Consider the following 6568-nt stretch of genomic DNA (forward strand, 5'->3'; position numbering starts at 1 on the left):
TGAAGCAATAGTGGAAAAAGTAGATTTCTCATCAATGTGTCACTTCAAATTTGAACAGGAAATTCTTGCCCTTGGGCTATTTTGAAGACACTTTATCTCCTCACACACCTCCAGAATGTAGAGGCTTTGAGCTGGCAGTGTGGCATTTAGTCTGTGCCTCAGCAAATGCCTCTGACAATTTTATGTTCCATGAGATACTGGGGTCAGAGACTTAACCACCCAGGCTGTTCACTTACTTCCGTCTGAATGACAAACACTGAGGACTTAGGCCTTGTGTAAAATATCTTAGAGGTTTATGTTTTACTTTTAGGCAAATTTGCTACATCTACATATTGTGTATTTCTTTTTCTTATGCCCTTGCTATGTCATTTCTATTTCACTGAAAATATTCTAAAATCATCAATCTGTAGACGGGTGTTTAATTATCTTTGACACTAAGAGTGAAAAAATGAGTACGTTTTCAATTTTTTTGCGACTGCCGTAAAGACATCAATTTCTGAATGGATCTTCGCAAATTCTACCTTCATTTTTAACATACCTACATTCCATTTGTATTATTTGTAAATAGGTTATTAAAGTTTTTGCTGGAAAAAATAAGTGCCTGTAAGAAAGATAAAACATTGAATAATATTGAGCAATAGCACCATTCCAGAGATTTGAACGTTAAATAATTATTCATGCTATTTACTTATTCATTCTCCAATGGTAACTAGGTGTCTGTATTTAAATAGGAATATTTGTGATCAACAAACAAACAAACAAACCAAAAGCCTAAGTCTAACTCTGTAGGGGAAAATTAATGAGTGTTTAACAATTTCACTTAACTCAAAATATCGGTGTAGGGCAGAGAAACTACTTTTAAAAGTACTTTTAAAAGACAATTAAATAAGATGAACATCCAAGCAATAAAACTTTATATCTAAATTACCTACTTTGCATCACTGGAATTCTTTTCCTTTGTTTTCATTGTTGGATTTGATTTGGTAATAATTTTGGGCATATTCGCATGCATGTTTCCTTTGGTCTGTAGTTCTGTTTTGTTTTGTGTTTGGCAAAATGGGTTGACAATACTATTTTCATTTTCATGTATTTATTTTCCCAGATGTATAGCTGACATGTGACATCACATTAAGTTCAGGTGTAGATATAATGATTCATCACTTATACACATTATGCTATGATCATCATGATAACTCATCGTGATCACCCATCACCATACAAAATTAGTACAATGGTATGGACTCTATTCTCCATGCTGTAATTTACATCCCTGTGAATTATTTATTTTATAACGGAAAGTTTGTTCCACCTACTTTCTTTCGTTTCTTTCAGCCATCCCTCGTCCCCACTCCCCTACAGAAATCACAAAGTTGGTCTCTCTGCATGTGAGTCTATTGTTTATTTGTTTGCTTCTTTTTGTTTTGACATCATAAGGTAAACATATGGTATTTGCCTTTCTCTGTCTGACTCATTTCATGTAGCATAAAACCCTCTAGATCCACCAACTGTGTCAAAAATGAGGAAAATGTTTGGAGAAACCTCCATCCTGTTGCCCATTGTGACGACACCAATTTAAATTGTCACCAACAGTGCATAAGATTTCCTTTTCTCCACCTGCACACCAATATTTGTTATTTCATGTTTTTTGGATTCAGACATGTGGGAGGTGATATCTCATTGTGGTTTTGATTTATGTTTTCCTGATGATTAGTGATACTGAGCATCCTTTCACAAGTCTGTTGCCGATCTGCATATCTTCTTTCAGGAAATATCTATTCAGGTCCTTGCTCCATTTTTGAATCACGTGTTTGCATTCCTTTTGTGTTAAGATGGAGGAATTCTTCATATATTTGGATATTAACCCCTTGTCAGATACATCATTTGCAAATATCATCTCCCATTCAGTAGGTAGCCTTTTTCTTTTATTGACCGTTTCCTTGGCTGGAGAAATGCCTTGTGGTTTGTCATATTGTTTATTTTTCATTTTGCTGACATTCTCTATGAAAACAGAGAGAGCGATCTCCATGAGTTTATTGCCTATGCTTTCTTTAGGAGTTATTGTTGCTGGCCTTACCCCTACCGCTTTAATTCCTTTTAGGTTTCTTTTGGGTTTGGCATAAAGAAGTAGTCCAGTTTGATTCTTTAACACATAGTTTTCCAGTTTTATACACACCATTTACTGAAGACTCTATGTTCCCTTGTGTCCCATCTTGCCTTCTTGTCACATTTAATTGATCACACAGACACACATTTATTTCTGGGCTTTTTCCTCCATTCCTTTGATCTATGTGTCTACTATTCTATACCGCTTGGATTGCTAAAGCTTTGTAGTAGGCTTTGAAAAGTAAGAGCATGTTTCTTCCAGTTTTCTTCCTCTTTCTAATGATTGCTTTGGATATTCAGAGTTTCTTGTGATTCCATACAAATTTTCAGGTAATTTATTCTAGTTCTGTGAAAATGCTATTGGTATTTCTTAAGGATTATATTGAATCTATAGGTCAGTTTGCATAACTGGGATATTTTCACAATATTATATCTTCCATTCCATAAGCACAGTATATATCTTCCTATTTATTTATTTGTGTCACCCTCATATTTCTTCTAACATTAGCTTAAATTTTCAGCGTGTAAGAATTTCCCTTCCTTGGTTAAAATATTCTTTAATAATTGATGCTTATAATTGCAATTATAAATGGGATTGTTTTGATTTCTCTTTCTCACAGATTAATACTACTGTATAACGTCCAAAAGATTTCTATATATTAAGTTTGTTTCCTGCAACTTGACTGATTTCACCTATTAATTCTAATAGGTTTCTTTGGTGTAGTGTCTCATTTTTTTTTCTAGAAAATTAAGTCATCTGCCAATAGTGACTGTTTTGCATTTTCTTTATCAGCATGGATGTCTTTGATTGATTTTTCTTTTCAGATCTCTGTGTCTAGGACCTCCAGTACTTTGTTGAATAAAGTGGTAAGTGTGGACTTCCTGGTCTTGATCCTGATCTGAAAGGAAAAGCTTTAGGCTTTTCCCTGTTGTGAATGACGTTAGTTGTGGGCTTGCAATATATGAACTTTATTATATGGAGGGAAATTCCTTCTCTACACACCCTGGGAAGTTTTTACTATAAATGGATTTTTAATTCTGTCAAGTGCTTTCTGTGCATCTATTGAGACGACCACATGATTTTGATGTTTCAGTCAGTTAATGTGGTGTGACAGGTTGATGGATTTGCAGGTCTTGAAGCATCCTTGCATAAGTGGAATAAACCCATGCAATCATGGTGTTTGAACCTTTTCTTGTATTGTGGAATTCAGTTTGCTAATACTTGAGTGAGGATTGTTGCATGTGATCAGGGATATTGCGTATATTGTGGTGTGTGTGTGTGTGTGTGTGTGTGTGTGTGTGTGTGTGTGTGTTTGTGTGTCTGGGTGTGTTTGATTTCCTTGTTTGGTTTTGGTTTCGGGGTAACGCCGTCCATATAGAATGAATTTGGAAACTTTCCATTGTCTTCAGTTTTGAGACTAATTTAAGATGCAGAGGTGTCAACTCCCTTGAAAAATTTTGTAGAATTAGGACGCCTGGGTAGCTCAGTCAGTTGAGACTCTAACTCATGATTTCAGCTCAGGTCATGATCCCAGGATCAAGGGTAGGAGCCCCACGTCTGGCTCTGCACTGAGTGTGGAACCAGCTTGAGATCCTCTTTCTCAATCTCTCCTGTCCCTCTCCCTTTTCAAATGCTCTCTCTCTCTCCCCAAGATAACAATAAATAACAATAAAATAAAATAAAACTAATGTTTTCTTGCTGTAGTTCTGCTTGCATGATTTCTACTACCTTGTCTTACAGGTAGATGATCCTTCTGCATCACCTAATCTGTTATTGATTCATTCTAATGTAGTCTTTAATTTCCATCCTTGTACTCTTTGGGTCTGATTGTTTCTTTGGTTAAATTTTCCATTTCTTTGTTGAAGTTCTCACTGTGTTCATCTACCCTTCTCTTGGGTTTGGTGAGCATGTGGATGATCATTACTTTGAACTGGTTATCAGGTAGATGGCTTATCTCCGTGTTATGTCCATCTTTTTCTGAGATTTTATCTTTTCTTTCATTTGGAACATATTTCTCTAACTCCTCGTTTTGTTTGACTGCTTCTTTCTATATATAGGTAGGATTAATCCAAAGCATTCAACAATGATGCCAAATCATGTAAAATTCACTAATGTCTTCTGAAGTTGGGGGTACTTACATCTATTATTCCTGTATTGATACACATTTAAGTTTTAAATTAAACAATTTATATTGTCCTTTGTTACATGTAGACACATGGGTTCCCATTTTTGGTGTTTAACTTTAATGAAATCTATGCCTATCAGTATAAAAATCACCACATGCAAAATGACTCCAAATAATATGGGTACTTAGAGTTTACTTTTTATGATATCAAGTATCTAACTATTTCTAATAATGGCAAACCAGGTGACCTAGGTACAACGGATGAACTAGATATGAAAATATCTTTGGAATACGAGGGCAAGGTGAATTAGTTTTCAAGGACTCTTTTTAAAATAACTTCATTTATTTTGAGGGTGAGAGAGGGAGAGAGAGAAAAGAGGGAGAGGCAGAGAGAGGGAGAGACAGAATCCCAAGCAGGCTCCATGCTGTCAGTGCAGACCCTGATGTGATGTGAGGCTCAGTGTCATGAACCAGGAGATGAACTGAGTCAGAATCAGGAGTCAGACACTAAACCGACTGAGCCACCCAGGTGCCCCTAGAGATTTATCTCCAACTTTACACCCATTAATTACGAGAACACAAAATTTTAATATTAGTAAATTTGGGACAAGAGTTTCTGGATACACAGCTCAGTCCTCTCTGCATTATGGGAGCCAAAGTAATGAGCCCAATATGTACAATACCTATGCATAATCTCATAAGGTAGACACAGAGAAAATTACCAATTTGATCTTGATATCCCTGACTTCTGTGTGATTCTTTCTATTCTCAATTTATTCGTAATGATCATCTCCCTAATAATGTTCCATATTTATATATCTCCAGTGGTGTTGGTGGATCCCCTAACCCAAGCTCATAAATAATTTCCATGGCTTCTTATGGGTATAGGTAATAATTTATGCACTGTTTTATGCATGTATGTAGAAATGTAAAAAATGCTTTGGGAGAAAACTGGGAGGGGTTCTACATCAGAATGTATTTAGCAACGTCTCTTATTTTTCTCCATTCTTTATGGTAATAGATGCATACGTGTGGATGGGATACTCCAACATTGGAAGGGAAAGGACATTTCAATCCCTTCTTCACCTTGGACCCTGTAGGATCTCCAAATGCACTAATCAAACAGGCTATCGTGTCACAGCTTGAAAATCCCTTTCAAATTCTTCAAATCCAAAAGAGACAGTCTTTACATATGTCCAAATAACAGACTTTGTGAGGAGACTGGGGTTCTTGGCTGATAAGGGAAAGAACAGTAACTGCGACTTGATTTCAAAATATGAAACACATATAGGGAAGATATTATTCTAGTGTCCATACATGATGTGTATTGAATTTCTTACCTTTTTTGATGCAGATTTCTTTGGTGTATATGGTCAAATTGGTTGTGAGAATACATTTCTGATATCCTGCTATTTCACTGGGGGGAAGGAAGAAGACAGAGCATCAGTTTTATTGGAAAATGGCCTTTATTGAATATTGGGAAAAGCACAGTACGAAGAGATCACAGACAGGAAGAACTTAATGTACTTAGGCTTTATTTCAAGGATCTATAGGCATCATATTGTTTATTTTTATTTATTCCTACATAAATTGTTACAATTAAGGTCATCATGTCACAGGTGATGGCCCAAAAGCACCAAGCTCTTAAGCCAAAACGACTCAGATCTAGTGAACACTCATGGGCCAAGAGGTACTGTTCAAATACTCTTCAAGTAACTCTGAATAAGACACTATTTCTTCCATAATTTCTAGCAGAGGAAACTGAGCCAGAGCAGTTACGTATGAACCCCAGGACTACAAGTGTGCACTTAGAAATTTCATGAAGTGACTGCGTTCACTGCCAATGTCCTTACTTTACACCTTTATGCTTATACCTTATTTGTAAGTTGATCAAGGACCATGGTCAAAGCACCTATACCATTATGTCTGTCACTGTAGAAAACTGCTTTATGAGGATTTTCAGCACAGAAGAAAAAGACCCAGTTGGGAAGTTAAGAAAGTACTAAATTTTTAATCCATTTCCCAATCATTTACTTTGCAAACATATCTTTTAGAAACCATCCATATTTTCTTTTACAAACTTATCTAAATCAAGCAATATAATAAAAGAAACATTCCTATGGCTATAATGGTAGATTATATTATTTTCAGTGAATCTACATTTCTTCCCTCTGACAACGTTGAAAAGAGTATACCCTACAGACAACCACGAGAAGTTGGCCCATGTGACTTGTTTTCACAATATAATGTAAGGATGTGATCACTTGTTTTCACAATGTAATGTGAGTGGGAATGTGATAGCTCATGACGTCAGAGACCAGGCACTAAGAGACACATTT

Source organism: Lynx rufus, unplaced genomic scaffold (assembly GCF_022079265.1).
Source record: "Lynx rufus isolate CCGP_SWC_20201006 ecotype Redwood Valley unplaced genomic scaffold, mLynRuf1.p SCAF_7, whole genome shotgun sequence".
NCBI lineage: Eukaryota > Metazoa > Chordata > Mammalia > Carnivora > Felidae > Lynx > Lynx rufus.